Genomic DNA, 17,328 nt, shown 5'->3' with positions numbered 1-17,328 from the left:
CCTTCTCTTTATCTACATGGATACCTTGTACACTAACTATAAAGCCTAAAAACATAAGCTTATCACTACAAAACACACACTTATCCATGTTAGCATATAAATGTTCTCGTCGAAGAACTTCGAGAACCATTCGAACGTGAATGACATGAGAATCAAGAGAAGATGAGTATATAAGAATGTCATCAAGTAAATGACAACAAATTTACCTATGAACTCCTTAAGAACGTGATTCATTAATCTCATGAAGGTGCTTGAAGCGTTTGTGAGTCCAAAGGGCATAACAAGTCATTCATACAAGCCGAACTTTGTCTTGAATGTTGTTTTCCATTCGTCACCTTCTTTCATTCGAATTTGATGGTAACCACTCTTCAAGTCAATTTTGGTGAAGATACTTGCACCATATAGTTCATCCAACATATCATCTAGGCGTGGAATAGGATGCATATACTTGATTGTTATTCGATTGATAGGTCGGCAATCTACACACATTCGGAATGTGCCATATTTCTTTGGAACTAGGATGACGGGAATCGCACAAGGACTAAGACTCTCACGAATGTGTCCTTTTTTTAACAATGAATCTTTGTCGTTCCAATTCCTTTGTTTCCTCAGGATTGCATCGGTAAGCGAGGCGATATGGCATAGTTGATACAGGGATGAAGTTGATTTGATGTTCGATTCCTCTTGTAGGTGGTAAACCATCCGGTGGGTTGCTTAAGACATCTTGAAACTCCTGCAATAGAGAAGAAAATACACTAGGCAAATCTGTGATGTTAGTGATAGTTGATAAAATGGAGTCCTTGAAATGAATTAGAATACACGACCTATTTTGAAAAAGGGTATATCTCAAGTCTTTTGCACTCACATAAATTTTTTGAGATATTTTATTTTCACATTGAGGGTCACTCACCACCCGTGGGTCATTTGTTTGGCTTTTATCGGTTGTGACCTCTTTTACCTTTTGTTTTAAGTTCCCTCTCCTTGAGAATTCGTTGTTGATCTATGAGAATCTAGTTGGGGGGTAAAGGGTTAAGTCGGAATAATTTACCTTATTGGAATTGTGTAAGTGTTCTTCTGACCATATATGTAACGTCGTTGTCGTATTGCCAAGGACGTCCTAGGAGGATGTGGGATGCTTGCATCGGAATTACATCACACCATGCGTCGTCACAATACTTTCCCAACTTGATATTAACGACATTATTAACCACCTTCATCTCGGCACTCTCATTAAGCCATTATAAGCAATAATATTTCGGATGTCGTTGGCAAGGAAGTTTGAGTGATTCAACAACGTTGGAGCTAATGACGTTGACACAACTACCATTGTCAATGATGATAGAGAATGGTTGTTCCTTGATTAGGCAGTTGTGTGGAAGATGTTGGAACGTTGTATGTCAGACTCGTCGGATGCTTGGAGTTCAAGGTATGGCAGATCACCAAGATTGTACCATTGTACTCATCGCTTCCACAGTCATCACTATCTTCTTGGCTTCGATATATGTTGGAATACCGGGGATGTCATCTTCGGAGTAAGAATTGTAAAATCCATCACCTAGTATGGTTAGGGTCCGTGTTTGGGCAATTACGGCTAATATGGCCTCTTCCTAAGCATTTAAAACACTTTATGTCTCTTACTCGGGTATCGTCTTTAGAGGCTAGAAGTGTGTCATTCTTTACTGGTCGTTGTCTCTTCTTGTCGGCTTGTCCTCTCTAGATTTTTTTTGAGAAGATAGTAGAAGATGTGGAAGGAATTGAAGGATTACCTTGGTGAGATAATGAAGTACCTTGGTATTTTTCTCTGAATCGAAATCTCTTTTGGAGTTGTGCTTCGATTTTCATTGCTTTCTTTAGTGTATCTTCAAGGTTTTCATACCCATGGAGATCAAGAATATCAGTGATGTTTGGGTTTAAGCTGACAACGAATCTTGACATGGTGTCTTCTTTCGGTTATGTTAGCCCTATTGAGTAAGGATTGCATCTCCTTGTAGTAATCTTCAACTGAACTTCTACCTTGTCGAAGTCGGTAGTCGTTGTTTAACTCGTGTGTAATGTGTCGGTAGGAATCGGTTCCTCATGACATGTTTGAGTTTGGTCCAAGAAGTGATTGGTTGAATTTGGAAGTTTTCAATCTTTTTCCTTGTTTGCATTCACCAAGTGAGCATATCCTCGAATTCTAAAGTAATGAGGGAAACTTGTTCAGTTTGGGGGCAGTCATGGTATGCGAACATGAGATCAACTTTTCCTTCCCAATCGATGTACTTGTCCGGATCGTAGTCTCCTTTAAAAGTCGGGATCGTGAACTTTGGTTTTGCAAAGAGTTCGGGTGTTTGAAAACGTGGTTGTGCTCTCATGGGTGCCAAAAGTTCGGCATTGTTTGGCCTTGGATTCTGGTTTGGTAGATCCAGTTGTAGTTCTTGTCGTTCTCTCAAGGCATTGTTAAGTTGATCAAATTGAGTTGTGAGTCATTCAAGTGCGGCTAAGATAGTCGTAAGTGTCTCATTGTTATTGTCGCCCATCCTGCAATTATAACACTAAAAAGAAGATTTTAAAGTAAAATAAAAATAAAAGGAAGTAAATTCAACAAAGCAAGAAACCTCACAAGTCACTCCAAGAAAGTAACACAACGAGAGGCAAGTAAGCCGATCTTGTACTCTTTAAAACTCACTTTACCAAGTAGTCTTCCACAGTTCGTATCGGAGTTTGATTACTAGCAAATGCGAAAAGAAAAAACTTAAAAGTTCTAAGAGGCCAAACAAGGGTTAGACTCCAAGAGAACGAGAATGCAAAGAAGGAAGAAGTATGCAAACTCTTTAGTCCTACTAACACAAGAAAGATAATGTGTTAGATAATGCAAAAGAACAATAAAAAGAAAAAACAAAAGAACATAAAGCACTAAGAGTCAAAGAAAAAAAAAGAACCAACCCAGAAACTTGGAAAACGCTGGATCAACTTGAGCAACGTTTTTGAGGGGGTTACCAGTGTCTGAAAATTTTGGAAAAATTCTTGAATTTCTTTTGATGCGTCAAAACCACCTGTAAAATTTCAGAACCAAGTACCTTCAGTAGTATCCAGTGGACTCTGTTGAACGGTGAGTCCTCAAACAATCTGTTTTTCTTGATCACTTTGTTCAAAGGTGTTATTGATCTCAAAATATTCTGATATTTTGTGTAAATGATCTTCAATATATGAAGTTTCAATCTGAAAATTTTCACCACGAAATTCCTCCTGTAGAATTTTCAAGAAATACGACAATATCCTAGACCGAATCTGTCGATGAAACTTGAAGAATGTATTTGAAGGCTCTGATGAACTCCAATTTGAGTGAATTTTGGAATGGAGATTTATATTAGGATGAATATGATATCTAGAGAAAATAATCCCTAAATACCTTCGTTTGCAATTTTGTTTTTAAAATTTTGGCTTTTTTGTTGTTGTTTTTTTTTTGCCTTTTTTGTTTTTTGTTTTTTGAAAAAAAATAGCAAACTAACAAGAAAGATTTGAATCTAAATTAAAATTAAATAAAAAGACCTGAAACGAAATCTTCTCTAGACTAGCTCCGTTGGGTACCTTGACATTTTTGTGTGCAAGAACAAGCAAGATTGCTTGTTTCTTTCCAAGAATCGGCCCAAATCTGATACCAATTGATAGGGAAGCGGTGGCGGATTGATGAACGTTGCTCTTGTTGAAAAATCAAACCTAGAAAAGATCTAGACTCGATGAAGAACAATAAAGGATGAATGGGGAAGGTGGCGGCAATAGCTAGGGTTCTTTAGGGTTTCTTTTTGGTGCTGGAAACAAGATAAGAAATAAGATTAAAACAATATATATAAAAGATAAAAGAATTGAAAATAAAAAAAAATAACCAAGAAATCAAAGGATATCCCTTATGAAAGTGAACGGTAAAGATGATTGATGACGTGAATGGTTATGTGGAAAATCGATGGATAATATCCTATCGAGCCCTCCTAGTCGCACTGAAAAGGCAAATTAGAGTGTGAAAATTAATCTCCCTCACAAGAACTTGAAAGAACTCTAGGAGAAGAAGCTTCGAAGGCACAATGCAATAAGCACTTGCAAAAATGAACTCTCGTTGTATTATTAATCAAAGAAATCTGATTTACAAAGTTGAATGAAGCCTCCTTTATATAGGGGCTGAATCCTAAAGGTTCTAAATAACTAAAGAATAAAATAATAATAAACTAAACATGTTTTAACTCTAATTCCTAATAAAAATAATAACTAAAAATATTGTTTTAACCCAACCTTAATTCCTAATAAAATAATAAATCTGATCCTAAAAGATAGTTGATCATCCTATATTAAATTATATTACAAATAATCAATATAAATATTGAAAATTCGTAATATTTACAAAATCACGTATTAATCCCATATAGGATTTTCTGCATGCACCACCTTCAGTAAAATGGCCATATCTTGAGTTCCCGATATCAGATTGATGCGATTCAAGAACCGTTGGAAAGATAAGGGACAGACGGTATTTTCAGAATACATGTTGACAGGATAATAACTGGATTCCCTTCAAAACATTGTTGCAAATCTGCTGTTATTAGACCCTTACGGATGAATGCTTGAACTACGATTTGAAGCTTGTCTTTAGAAGTTTGGTTCGGCCTCGTGTGATAGGGCCAAGTGGTATAGTAAATATATCATCCTTAGCTTTAGGTTTTTGGTGCATGTATCAAAGGGTATCGATACCTCCTCAAGGTACCGATACCAATTTGGCATTCTGCAATCGTATCTTAAAAATGGTATCGATATCATCCCCTGGTATCGATACTACCCACACAGTATCGATACCCTCTTCAACTGGTATCGATACTACCCTTAAGAAATACATAGATTTATCCTTGAAGTATCGATATTGTTCTAACGGTACCGATACTTGAAGTAGAACAGTACCGATACTTGAAGCCCATAATGGCCATTTTCACTTGAAATTCACACCAAACCTTCCTAAATCTCTTATTTTTATCCCACATTAAGCCTTTAAACTCACCCTTATACATCCACACTAACTTGACTTCATTTATTACTCCTATTATTCAAATCCCGTTTGAAAACTTGAATCTCAAAAGCATACCAAAATTCAAACATGTCTTACCCAATTATAACACTCCTAACTCTTAAATTAGATCATTGAAAAGTCAAATATCTCATTAAAACTTCAAAAGCTATTCCATAGCAAAATTTCGTTTCAAACCCCATTTACAATTTCATCTCTAATTTACTTTTCTTGTTGTTTTTCATCCTATATAAGCTTTCCTTAAGCTTATATACCCCAAACTTCCATTACCTAACCAAAATTTAAAGGAAATCCAAAATTTCAGAATCTTACCTTGATAAAGAAGTTCACGGCAAGAAGAAGAAGAGAAAAATAGTTCCAGACACTTCTCTCTTTTTACCACATACTTATCCAATAAGAAAGCAATAATATCATTCCCTGTAATTTACCATTTACCCTTGTTAACAATCCATATTTGCTATCAAACCCTACACAGAAATTCCACCACAAATCCTTGAATTTATCAAATTATTCTAATTCAACCACTGAGTTTAAAAAATTCTACATTTTGGCCATTGACCCGATGATTGCGATGTTTACATCTCCTCTTGCAGGTTTGGTCCTTTTATAGGCCACGGTGTGCCTTTCGGACCGGTCAAAGGAGGGAAGCCCGGTGAGTCATTGGGCTATGGCGGTGGAAATATAGAGGCGACACAATTTATAGTTGGGTGCATTTAATGCATCCAGATCTTTCGGATATGGCCCGTTGCAGTCCAACAGTGATAGCGACGATGGCTTGAAGAGTTAGGCACATGCTCCTCATGTGCGACAGTGAACGGTCGTGGATCGGCAACGTCGGCGAGCTGATGAACATTAGGGTAAAAAACCTAATCTGAGATAATCTAGACCGTTGGATCTCTCACATATCCAATGGCTAAGGAGGCTGGCTGTGAAGAGACTTTGAGTAGAAACCCTAAACAAGTTTTTGGTCCTATTAGGTTGTCTGGGCCTAGACCGATTTCTAGGCCTGGATTGTTGGTTGTAAGTGGGCTCCGGTTTGTTGTTAATTAGAGCCCGGGTTTTGTAATTATTATTTAATAATAATAATATAATATGTAAACTAGGACGAAAATGACTGTCTACAATTATGTTTCTTTCTAGATTTATCGTACAATTATTCTAGAACAAGATAATTCATTGCACTATTAAATAAAAGAAATTCACTGTGGATATTGAGCAATTAATTAACAAAAATAAATGTGTAGGATTGTACAATTAATTAAGTAATGGTAGCAAAGGATTGGAGACAAAGGTCTATTCCTAAAATATCCTTTAAGATGCTACCATAGTCCCAATCTAATTATTTGAGGTTTAAAGCCATACACTTCAATTATTTTTAGACATGGTATCATGGAGTAGTTGAAGGTACTTTTATACTTATATGATGATATATATATATATAAGATGGTCTTAAATTATCAAGATAAAATTATTGGGCGACTACTTTACTATACTTCAAAATGCATTTTGGTCTCTATATTTATAAATGAGTGCACAAGTTTTTGTACGTCGGTAAAATATATAAAGCGATTATTATTACTTTTTATTACAATGGGCGTTAAACTCGGAACATAAGAGAGAAGAGGTGAACTCCTAGCCACTATTGTATCAATTGATGAAGAAGCACCTAACTTTCTTTTTGAGTATCCTAATCCATGTATAATGTAATATTCTTAATTTTAAATTTTAATAAATTCACGTATTTACATATTAAATTGTCTGAATTCGAATAGCCTAAGGATGCATATCACCCTTTGTTCTTAGGACCACTCTTTGAATTCAAGTAGACTTAATTTTTTCAAATAATAAACTAAGTTTTTATTAAACAAAGACCAGTACATCAAAAACAACACAATCTCGATATGAAAAACTTAAAGGGAGTGAAGAAAAATAAAATAATATTTTCTTAATTGCATGCTTCATCTTCCAAAAAAAATCTAACAACTATAAATAATTTTCATGTTTTTATTCAAAATTAGACACGTAACATTGGTGTAGGCGTGGGGACTGATAGAACCAATTTGACAAATTACTCTACGAATAATTTTAAATACATGATAACTGTCGCAAAAGAGGACCTAATTATATGAGAATGTCGATCTTTCATGAATAAGAGGTGCGCCGTGATGAATGCAACACACAACGTCAAATTATTATAATGATAGACAAATCGTGCATAAAAGCATAAGAACAAATTATTGTATAACTTTTTAGTTTGAATATTTTAACATTTTAGACTAAAAAATCGCTTAAATTAATAGCAGATGTCCTGTTAGTGAATAAGATAACATTTTAGGTTAAACCGTTTTAACATTCTTTAAGTTAAACAATTGATGGCTGATATGCTTACAGGTATGGTTTGTGGACGTCCTGTTGGTGAAGTTTTGTTTGATGAATCGCCTGCTGAAATGGCCGCGCTATTATCCCAAGAGGCTGCTAGAATCCATGCCTAGTTTTCATTTGAATGTAATGTTTTTAGCAATAATAATATATAAAAAAACACCTTAAATTAAACTGTCTCGCACAATAACTACCTTTAAAATATTACTTATTTGAAATTCTTATTTTGAACGTTACGATATATATATATATATATATTGATAATCTGAGATAAATATAAAAAAAATATTTTTTCAAAGAATATTATAAATTAAGTATATAGGGAGGGTATGACCCAGTGATAAGGGTTTACCTCTCCCTCTACGTGTCCTAGATTCACTACCTAATATAATAAAAAATATATAAGTAATTAAGGCAGTAACATCATAAGTGATGTTTATAATGAGACCGTTGGAGCATTGTAAATGGTAGGAGGATGATAAGGAAATACCTAATGCCTGACGTATCCCTATGCTTTCAAACGTTTACCAATGCCATCATCTTCATCTTTCTCTAAACTAAACAATCCCAAACTAAGAAAATTCAATCACAAAAAACAATCCAACTCCTAAATATTTAAAGAAATACACATTAATTACAAAGTCAGTCACTTGTTATCTTCTAAATTAATTCCTGTCATTGTATGTAACACATATTTAATCCACAATGCAGGCTTCTTGTTTTTATAATGCTTCAAGTTTAGGGGGTGATAAAATACCTATTCTTTCGGACTAGATTCAATAAGATTAATTTCTTTTTTTCAAAGAAACAAGTACTTTTGAACATTAATTTTGCGAATATTCGCTTTTAAATACATTTAGTCTAAGTATTAGATTCATGATTCCATGATTGAATTAGAAGATAAATCTATTGTAAAAAAGAAATCGATATGCAAATAGAGGCGTTTGCCGGCCGGATTGCACCTCTATTTTATATGAATATTGTCTAATTAAAAATAAATGACCCAACTTTACTTATTTACTTTAGGTTTCTAATTTTTTTTTGCTTTGCTCTCAATATAAGTGTGTACTATTTTCAACATTACCAAACTTTTAAGTGCCTAATCCATTTTGATAGTTAAAAAATCATCAACAACTCAAAGCGAGACATATGTCACATTTATAAATTTCTTAAAAATCATAAATTTCTCTAAGAAAATTCAAACTCCTAAAATCTCTTATTCTAAACTCCCATTATCGTCACCATCCATCATCAACAGTCGTCGTCATCGTCGACCTCCTACCCACACATCAACGAACCCCAATTATCCTACCTAATATAAAACTCTTTTAGTTTTACAAAGATTTAGGACCGTTGGATGAGTGAAAATAGATGATTGAGATTAATAGTAAGAAATGAGAAGATAATCACTAGGGGAAAAAACAAAGAGTTAATCTCAACAATCTATTTTCACCCATCCAATGGTCTTAAATATGTGTAAAACTAAAGAGTTTTACATTGTGTAAGTGGATCCTAACCATATATATATATATATATATATATATATATATATATATATATATAGTTATCTATTTTCACTCATCCAACAGTCTCAAATATGTGTAAAACTGAAATAGTTTTACATTGTGTAACAATATCTTTCCTCTCTCTATATATATATAAAAAGCGCAATAGTTGAATAATTTAATGGTTAAATTATTCAACTATTGTGCTTTATAATAGGTATAGTATAAAAAAAACCCTCAACATTTGACTAAATTATTCAATTATTCTTTTTTAGCATTTTGACCTCCAAAATTTCATTTTAGGACAAAAAACTTTTAATGTTTAACTAAATAGTCACTTTGGCTCATATTCTTTTTTGTTCGAGCATTTTGACCCATAATGTTTCATTATAGGACAAAAAGAATATCTTTCGAAGCGTTAATCGTTTGTTGACTAATGGTTTTCATCCACAGAGGAATTTTTTGCCCTAATATGAAATGTTATGGCCAAAACGCTCCAAAGAAAAAAAATATGGACCAAATGAATATTTAATCAAACGTTAGAGATATATTTTTATATTATGGCTGAATAATATCCAATTATGACTCTTCTCTATAATACCATATTAAAAAAAAATTTGTGTAAACTTGTATATTATTGATCTGTCAAAAGACTATTCACACACATTGACTTCAACAACTACAACTAACAAAGAAACTGCCTAACAGATTAAATTAACTGTGTTACATTAACCACTCAACAGTTATTGTCTTATTATAAATTAAAATATTATACCTTTAAAAAACAATCTAACTATTGTTTTAACAAATTCAATAATATTCAACTACTTTACATTAATTAAAATAAAATCAAAATCAGTGTTTCTTTCTCAAGCATCAACAGTCAGATGCTGCTTTTTGAATCTTCTACATTGCAACAATTTTTTTTATTAAAACAAAAGCAAATCTCGACTTTCTTTGCTGCTTTTAATGGGATTTATATCTTTAATCTAGTGATTATTTATATTATTAAAAAAAATCGAATTGAAAGTGGAATTTCTATCTTCTCCCACTTAAGCAGGCATTTATAGATGCGGGTATCAAACATCCCAGGAAAAAGAAAATTAAAGTTAATTGACTACATAAATATCAAATCTCCTTTTCCTGTATTCATGTTTTTTTCCCCTTCTAAATAATATGAGGGTTAGTGGACTTTAACACCACCAAATCTGGTCATATTCATGTATACCGGACAACATTAATCAATTTGTAAGAAATTAAACACATTTTTTTTGCCCGACAAAAAATTCGTCACTAATAACTTTCCTTACTTTGTTTCTGTGACAGTTGCATGAAATCAGACCAAATGTAATAAAGCTGGAGACAGTTTAGGAAGACGCAAAAAAGAAACCATCAAAAATCAAACCAAAATGCCCCACTTGGATTTTTGAATCTGATTTTATTCATGGCTCATAAGATCGGGTTGCGTTCATTCTATTTCATTATTCATTTTAATTAAAATTATAAATTTAATCATTATAATGTACTTTAATCATTTTAAACTTTAAAACTTTGAAATAGTGACCTAAACAATAACGATGAGATTTGTTAAATTAGTTTTGTTATTATACCGTATTATGCGTAAGTTGTAAACTTGAGATAGTTGAAATCAATTTAAAATTTATCAACGAAACTTTAATCGTTCAAGTTATTTGTCCAAATTTAGATTATTTAGATGGAACTTGACAGATGTATTTGAATCCACTACTATTACATACGCCTTGATTTTTTATTTTTTTTTTACTTTTCACCCATGTTCAAAATTTAAGTAAGATGACAAGTTACAAATTCCTAGAGATATAAAAACAAAAATATTAAATTCCTAGGAAATGCAAAAATCATTTGGATTACAAAAGAAAAAGAAAAAGGGAGGTGTGAGGATGCAACCAAAAAGCTGTAGCGGGGTAAATCGATCATATGATTCATTATTATGAGCTCCATGTTGTTTAGGACACTTTGGATCTCAGCATCCCCACTCATTTCCATTACCATATATAGTTTGGTTTTGGTCCATTGAAAATTGGATGTGGGCAGACAAAAGCCCAGTTTAAGCATCCTCTTACGAGGTTAGCTAAGATTGGGCAGCTCCTTAGTTCCATTTTTATTCTTTTTGGGTCCAAGACCACTGCTTCTCTGTGTGTGTATATATATGATTATAATTAGTTTACTATGTTAGTTTACTAAGTTGTTTTTAAAGTTTTCAAATACGAGTAGTTTTTTAAATTTAATAATGTAATAAATAAATAATTCACCTTTTAAAACTGAAATGATCTTCAGTTCTTTGATATAAATGTACAACAAAAAATAAGAAAATGAAAATTTTATAATTTTCCAAAGAAAATTCCTTGAGAAACGAATATCGGAGAAGTCAAACAATCTCAAATTATTGACTTAACGACATAAACAAAGTTGATTTGTATTCCAGTCATTTTGGAAATAAAATAAAAACTCTGAAGTACCCAATTTTCTCTTCATGATTTGGTAGCTAAATCTGAGAGAAAGATGGCTACTTTGGGTACAAACTCCAGAGCAGTGCATGTAGGTGGAGAAGATGATCATCTTCCCCAAAAGCACCTTTCTCATATGGATCAAGATCTTGATGCTGGTGCTCTCTTTGTTCTTAAATCCAAAGGTATTTTCACTTTATTATATGTACTCAATTTCTCCTTACTTTTCATTCAACATGAATCATGTGTGATCCTTGCTTTGCTTTCCAAGAAAACACTCAAACTTCCATTCTTTTTCATGCCTACATCTTTCTCCATTTTCATCTCCCACCACTTCTAACCTCAAAAAGAAAAAGAAAAAACTCCATGAACTAAGGGATTGGTTTTCCCCTAAAAATATCAATATCTCATATAATTTAGATTTTTTTATATATTTTCTATTGATAATTTATTTTCATCCCCTTAAAGTTTTATAAATTATTCCTTAACATAAATTCATAAGTTCTTCCTTACATGTCTTCTTCCTTAACATCATATCACAAAGTGCAATATTTTTTATTTGAGTTGAGCAGATGTAATCTTTAAATGTAAACTAAAGTAAGCTCTATTTGTATACCATGAACATGCAAAAACTCTGGACATTATAGGATTTATTAATCAAGATATCTACTCTTTTATAATTAAGGTTTTATGGAAATTGAGTTCTAAAAGTTTAAACTATAAATTGAGTAATCTATGGGCAAATTTGTCGACTTCTATTTTTATTAAAATTTTGTCTACATCTGCAACTAGTTCCCTTGAGAAGGATGTTGGATCATTTTGTCAAAGACGTATAGGTTAACACTAGAATTGGCACAAGCAGACAGGCATTACGTGCCAAGAAACTACTATATATAAAATATAACGGAAGGTTGGCGTATATATATATATTGGTCAAAACAAGGGTGGTAAAAGAAAAAATAGGGATTTATATTTTTTTAAAAGAAATAATTTAAAAGTAATAAATGACTTGAACATCAAATGATTAAGACTTCGGGGTTTTTTTTGTCAATATCTATTCATTAGTAGCACCAAACTCAATTAAAATACATATATTTTCTTAACGAAATTACAATTGAGCAGGCTCATGGATGCACTGTGGTTACCACTTGACAACATCAATTGTTGCGCCGTCGCTTCTGAGTCTCCCATTCGCCTTCACCTTCCTCGGATGGGCTGCCGGAATCATGTGTCTGTTCGTCGGAGCATTGGTCACTTTCTATTCTTACAACCTGCTGTCTCTTGTCCTTGAGCATCATGCTCAATTGGGTCGTCGACATCTTCGTTTCAGAGACATGGCCAACGACATCTTAGGTAACCCAAACTTCACATTACATACAACATGACAACATACATACATATATAGCTAAGTATTCTGATAAGATTTTTGTTTAATGGTAAAATGTGAATATTTATGTTTGTAGGGTGTGTTGTTAATAGGTTAAGAAAAATTCTGAACAGATACTCCCTTTTAATTGTCCATGACTATTCATAACACATGCTATTGGCAGGGCCAAGATGGGGTCGTTATTTTGTTGTGCCAATTCAATTCACTGTGTGCTATGGTACTGTATGTAATTGCCTTCACTCTTCTTGGAGGACAATGTATGAAGGTCAGCTCCCAAACTAAATCCAACTGTTCATCGATTGAAGTTAAAGATTATTGAGGTCCTCAATTTATTTCCCCATTTTTGCAGGCAATTTATTTGCTATCGGAACCAAATGGGACTATGAAGCTTTACGAATTCGTGATTATATTTGGAATCTTGATGCTGATTTTAGCTCAAATCCCATCTTTTCACTCACTAAGGCATATTAATTTGATATCCTTGTTTCTATGCCTTGCCTATAGCGCTTGTGCCTCTGCTGCTTCCATATCTATTGGTAATTCTTCAAAGGGACCGAAGAAAGATTATAGCCTGAAAGGCGGCACCGAAAACCAAGTTTTCGGAATCTTCAATGCCATCGCCATTATTGCCACAACTTATGGCAATGGTATCATTCCAGAGATTCAGGCAACTATTGCACCACCGGTGAAGGGAAGATGTTCAAAGGGTTATGTCTGTTACACAGTACTTATAGCGACTTTCTTCACTGTTGCAATCTCCGGTTATTGGGCATTTGGCAACGAATCTCAAGGCCTTTACTTAGCAATTTCTGGATGATGGGAAACCTTTGGTGCCAAAATGGTTCATCTTGATGACAAACCTCTTCGCCATTCTCCAACTATCAGCAGTGGCTGTGGTAATGACATGTCTTCCCTCCCTCTTTTCGATCTTCGTGTTTATGTTGTTCCGATTCTTCATTTTTCTTGAAAAAACCGTATCCGAGAAGCATAGGTTCATATATTTGGTACATATATTCAATAAAAAGTGGTCTTTGTCACAGGTCTACTTGCAGCCAACAAATGAAGCGCTGGAAAGAACATTTGCAGATCCAAAGAGCAAACAGTTCTCTGCCCGTAATGTTATCCCGAGGCTAGTTTCGAGATCACTGTCTGTTGTTATATCCAACAGTTGCAGCAATGCTTCCGTTTTTCGGAGACATCAATGCAGTCGTCGGGGCTTTCGGTTTCATGCCCCTCGACTTCGTCTTACCCGCCGTTTTCTTCAACTTGACGTTTAAGCCATCGAAGCAGAGTCTCATCTTTTGGTTGAATGTTACCATTGCAGTGGTTTTTTCTGCACTGGGAGTTATAGCAGCCATTGCAGCAGTAAGACAAATAGTTCTTGATGCCAATACTTATAGATTATTTGCTAACGTGTGATATATAACACACTAGCTTAGGCATTATTAGTAACTCGTTTCCTTCATCCCCTAAACTTAGACAAATTATTAAGTCTTTCAACCCAACTATCAATTTTAGTGCTAAATAGCGACCCATATCTAATATGTAGTTTATTTAAAACACGTAAATCAAAATTTAGATATGCATCTATCACATAGACAGTTTCAGATTTGGTATGTTAAAAAAAATAACTATGTTAATGAACAATTGTATTTTTTGACACATTAAGTCTAAATTGTCTATGCAATAGATATACATTTATCTAAAATTTAATTAGCAAATTATTAATACACTCTCAATCAAGTCTACACTCGTATTTAATGCTTAAACTAACTGTTAGACTGACAAAATAACCTAATTGATATAACATGATATTTTTTAAAGACTCAATTACAATATTTTGAAATTTAGAAAATGATTTCAAAGTTGGGTCATAATCTGGAGACTTGTAATGAAATTAGCCCTTATTATTATGATTCAGAGTTTTATGTAGTCATCTATGTGCGGTGGTTAAATGAAAGCTAATAAACGACGAGACCAATTATAACAATAACAGGTTAATGGAAAAGGCAAAACACGTAATGTTAGAAAAGAAATTGAAAATTTTAAATGTTAAATGTGGATTGCCAGGAATATTAACAAAATTTGAATTGGGACATTGGTTCAGGTTAGATACCTAGACCTTCATGTGAGATGGAATGATCTTGTCCGTCCGGATCATAACATCTCAGATGGAAAAGGTTCAGAGTCGGAAGCATCAGTTTTTAGAAATGCTATAACATGTGATAAGAAAACTGTACAAAGAAAGATCCAGTATGGAGTTGCTTTTGGAAATCAGAAGCATCTTCCTTCACGTGTCATGAAGAACATTATTGACACTGAGCGAACTGAAGACGCAAAGGAGAAATGTTGGTTTCATTCAACATACATCCCTTTATATTTGATCAAAGAATATGAAGAAAGAATGAGTGTTGCTGTTCTTCCATCGGTTAAGAAGCCTTCCACTCAGTTATCCGATTTACAAAGAAGGCAGTTGAAAGCTTCCCGTAGGAATGTATTTGCTTATCTGATCAGAAAAGTGTTATTGTGCTTCGTGTGAAATGGATGCTTTCTTGAGGTAATTATCTTATACAGTTATCAAATATTATTTTTGTTGATATTGGAATTCCTGTTTTCTACACCTCCTTGCTCTGAACTTGTTCTTTTATGCAATCATCAGGAATGCGGTCAAATGTGGCTCTTGCCTAGGTATGCTAACCACTTTTTATACTTTTCATTCTAAATTATCTTTTATAGTGAATATCACCCAATTTTTTTCTCAGGGTTCCTAAAAACATCTGTTCTTTCAGCATTTGTATATGAGAATAATGTTCATAGTTTCATGTAGCTCAGTAGGCTGCCTGTCTAATGTAATCCAGTCGTGTTGCTTGTTGTTTTTGCAATTAACTTATAAATTGAAAAACGCCTGTCAAGGGTAATCTTGGAGAAAGTTCAATCTAGGATAGGGCCTGTAACACCCTAACCCGTACCGATCCGGATACGAATTTGATATGTCACATTAACTTTTTCAACAATTTTCTTACAAAATAACAAAACATTTGAAATTATATTAAGAAATACGATCATATTATTGAATTATGCTCGTTATAATCAATTTAAGAAAATATATTTTTTTATGAACAGTAAAATACGGTATGAACAGTAACATCAAATCGAATGGCGTTTGAACCCCAGACGTACTTCTCTTTCACCGAGCTGCTAGCATCTGATGATGGGCCGGGGGATGGATCTAAGGATTTTGATAATCAAGTGGAACCCCTGGACCCTGATGTTTCCGCACTGCATTGCCACGTGTGTCTGCAGAATGAACCTGCACCTGAACTTTATTGTGATATATGTGGGTTTTTGATGCATAGTCAACGTTCTCATTGGGACGAGTCTTCATCCTCCGAAAGCAACTGGAGGTGTGGCCGATGTCGAGAATGGCGCTAGCTGACCCAGTGATGCGGAAGTTTTGAGATTGTCTTTTGTGTATATTTTTGTTGGCCTAAATTCTTAAAAACAGGGAGGCAAAGCTAGCCACAGCCCACAAGTGACAATTCTTTATTACCATAACAGCATTCAGGTTATAATCGGAGGAAACTAAATCCCCCATTGTCGTGCTTTCTCGAGGCTTAGACTCCGTAGAAGACATGTTTTGGACATAAATTGTAGTAGTAGGGAAAAGCGAAGAAAAAATTATCAAGGTTTAGAGATATTTACGTTACGTAGAAGAGGTTGAAACATAGGCAAACGCCTCTTTTTTGGTTGTGCTTATCTGATTGGCATTATTTTTGTATAAAATTGAAACCCTATTTTTAAGATAATCAAAGCATTTAATTTAAGATGTTACCTCAAATTCAATGGAGCCCTCTTTTGCTCGTTCCTCGGTGCTTTTTTCATGTATATTAAACCATCTACCACTCAAAATCTCGATTGTTCCTTCATTTGTTCTAGGGTCTTGTACTGTAATAGTTCTGGCTCTTAAGAACGTTTCATGCCATTTTCGCTAAAAATAAACAATATCAAGTATACTTGAGGGTAAACCACATAAATGGTCCTTTCATTTTTAATGTATTTGCTTTTTAGCTACTGAAGTTTTAAAGCTTACAATTTGGTTATACTCATTGTTGTCAGCTGGGTAATAAAAACTGACGTTGACACGTCAAAGTCTCCTTTCCTATAAAATATCAAATTTCTACGATTGGTATTCATCTAAATTAATTGTTATCGCTCTTTGTCGTCGTTTTTGTATCGTTCGATGGTAAAAGAATATGAGATTAAATGATTGAAGATGAGACTGAAAATTTAAGGTTTAGGGTTATAGACATTACTCACAGTTACCATTGCTAAACTGAATGAAACCTTGTAGAAATGTTCATCTTTGGAAGTTGAGTTCGAATACAAAATAAGTGTTGTGAAGAGCTAGAAGCCACATGTCTTGAACTACAACTCCAGTCAGAGGTAGAGTTTTTGTTTCTTAGTTTTTCTTGTGATTACTAAATATGTCCAAATAGTTCGAATTTCTGAAACATGAAACAC

At 33.8% G+C, this 17,328-nt stretch overlaps 1 pseudogene; it reads left to right on the top strand.

The window, feature by feature from the left end:
• Nucleotides 1-11,432: 11,432 nt before the first annotated feature.
• On the top strand, nt 11,433-14,293 carry LOC120144080 (annotated as a pseudogene).
• Nucleotides 14,294-17,328: the final 3,035 nt, after the last annotated feature.

This window comes from Hibiscus syriacus, unplaced genomic scaffold (genome assembly GCF_006381635.1).
Source record: "Hibiscus syriacus cultivar Baekdansim isolate YM2019G1 unplaced genomic scaffold, ASM638163v2 tig00110879_pilon, whole genome shotgun sequence".
In the NCBI taxonomy this organism is placed as follows: domain Eukaryota; kingdom Viridiplantae; phylum Streptophyta; class Magnoliopsida; order Malvales; family Malvaceae; genus Hibiscus; species Hibiscus syriacus.
This window is presented reverse-complemented; position numbering and strand designations above follow the sequence as displayed.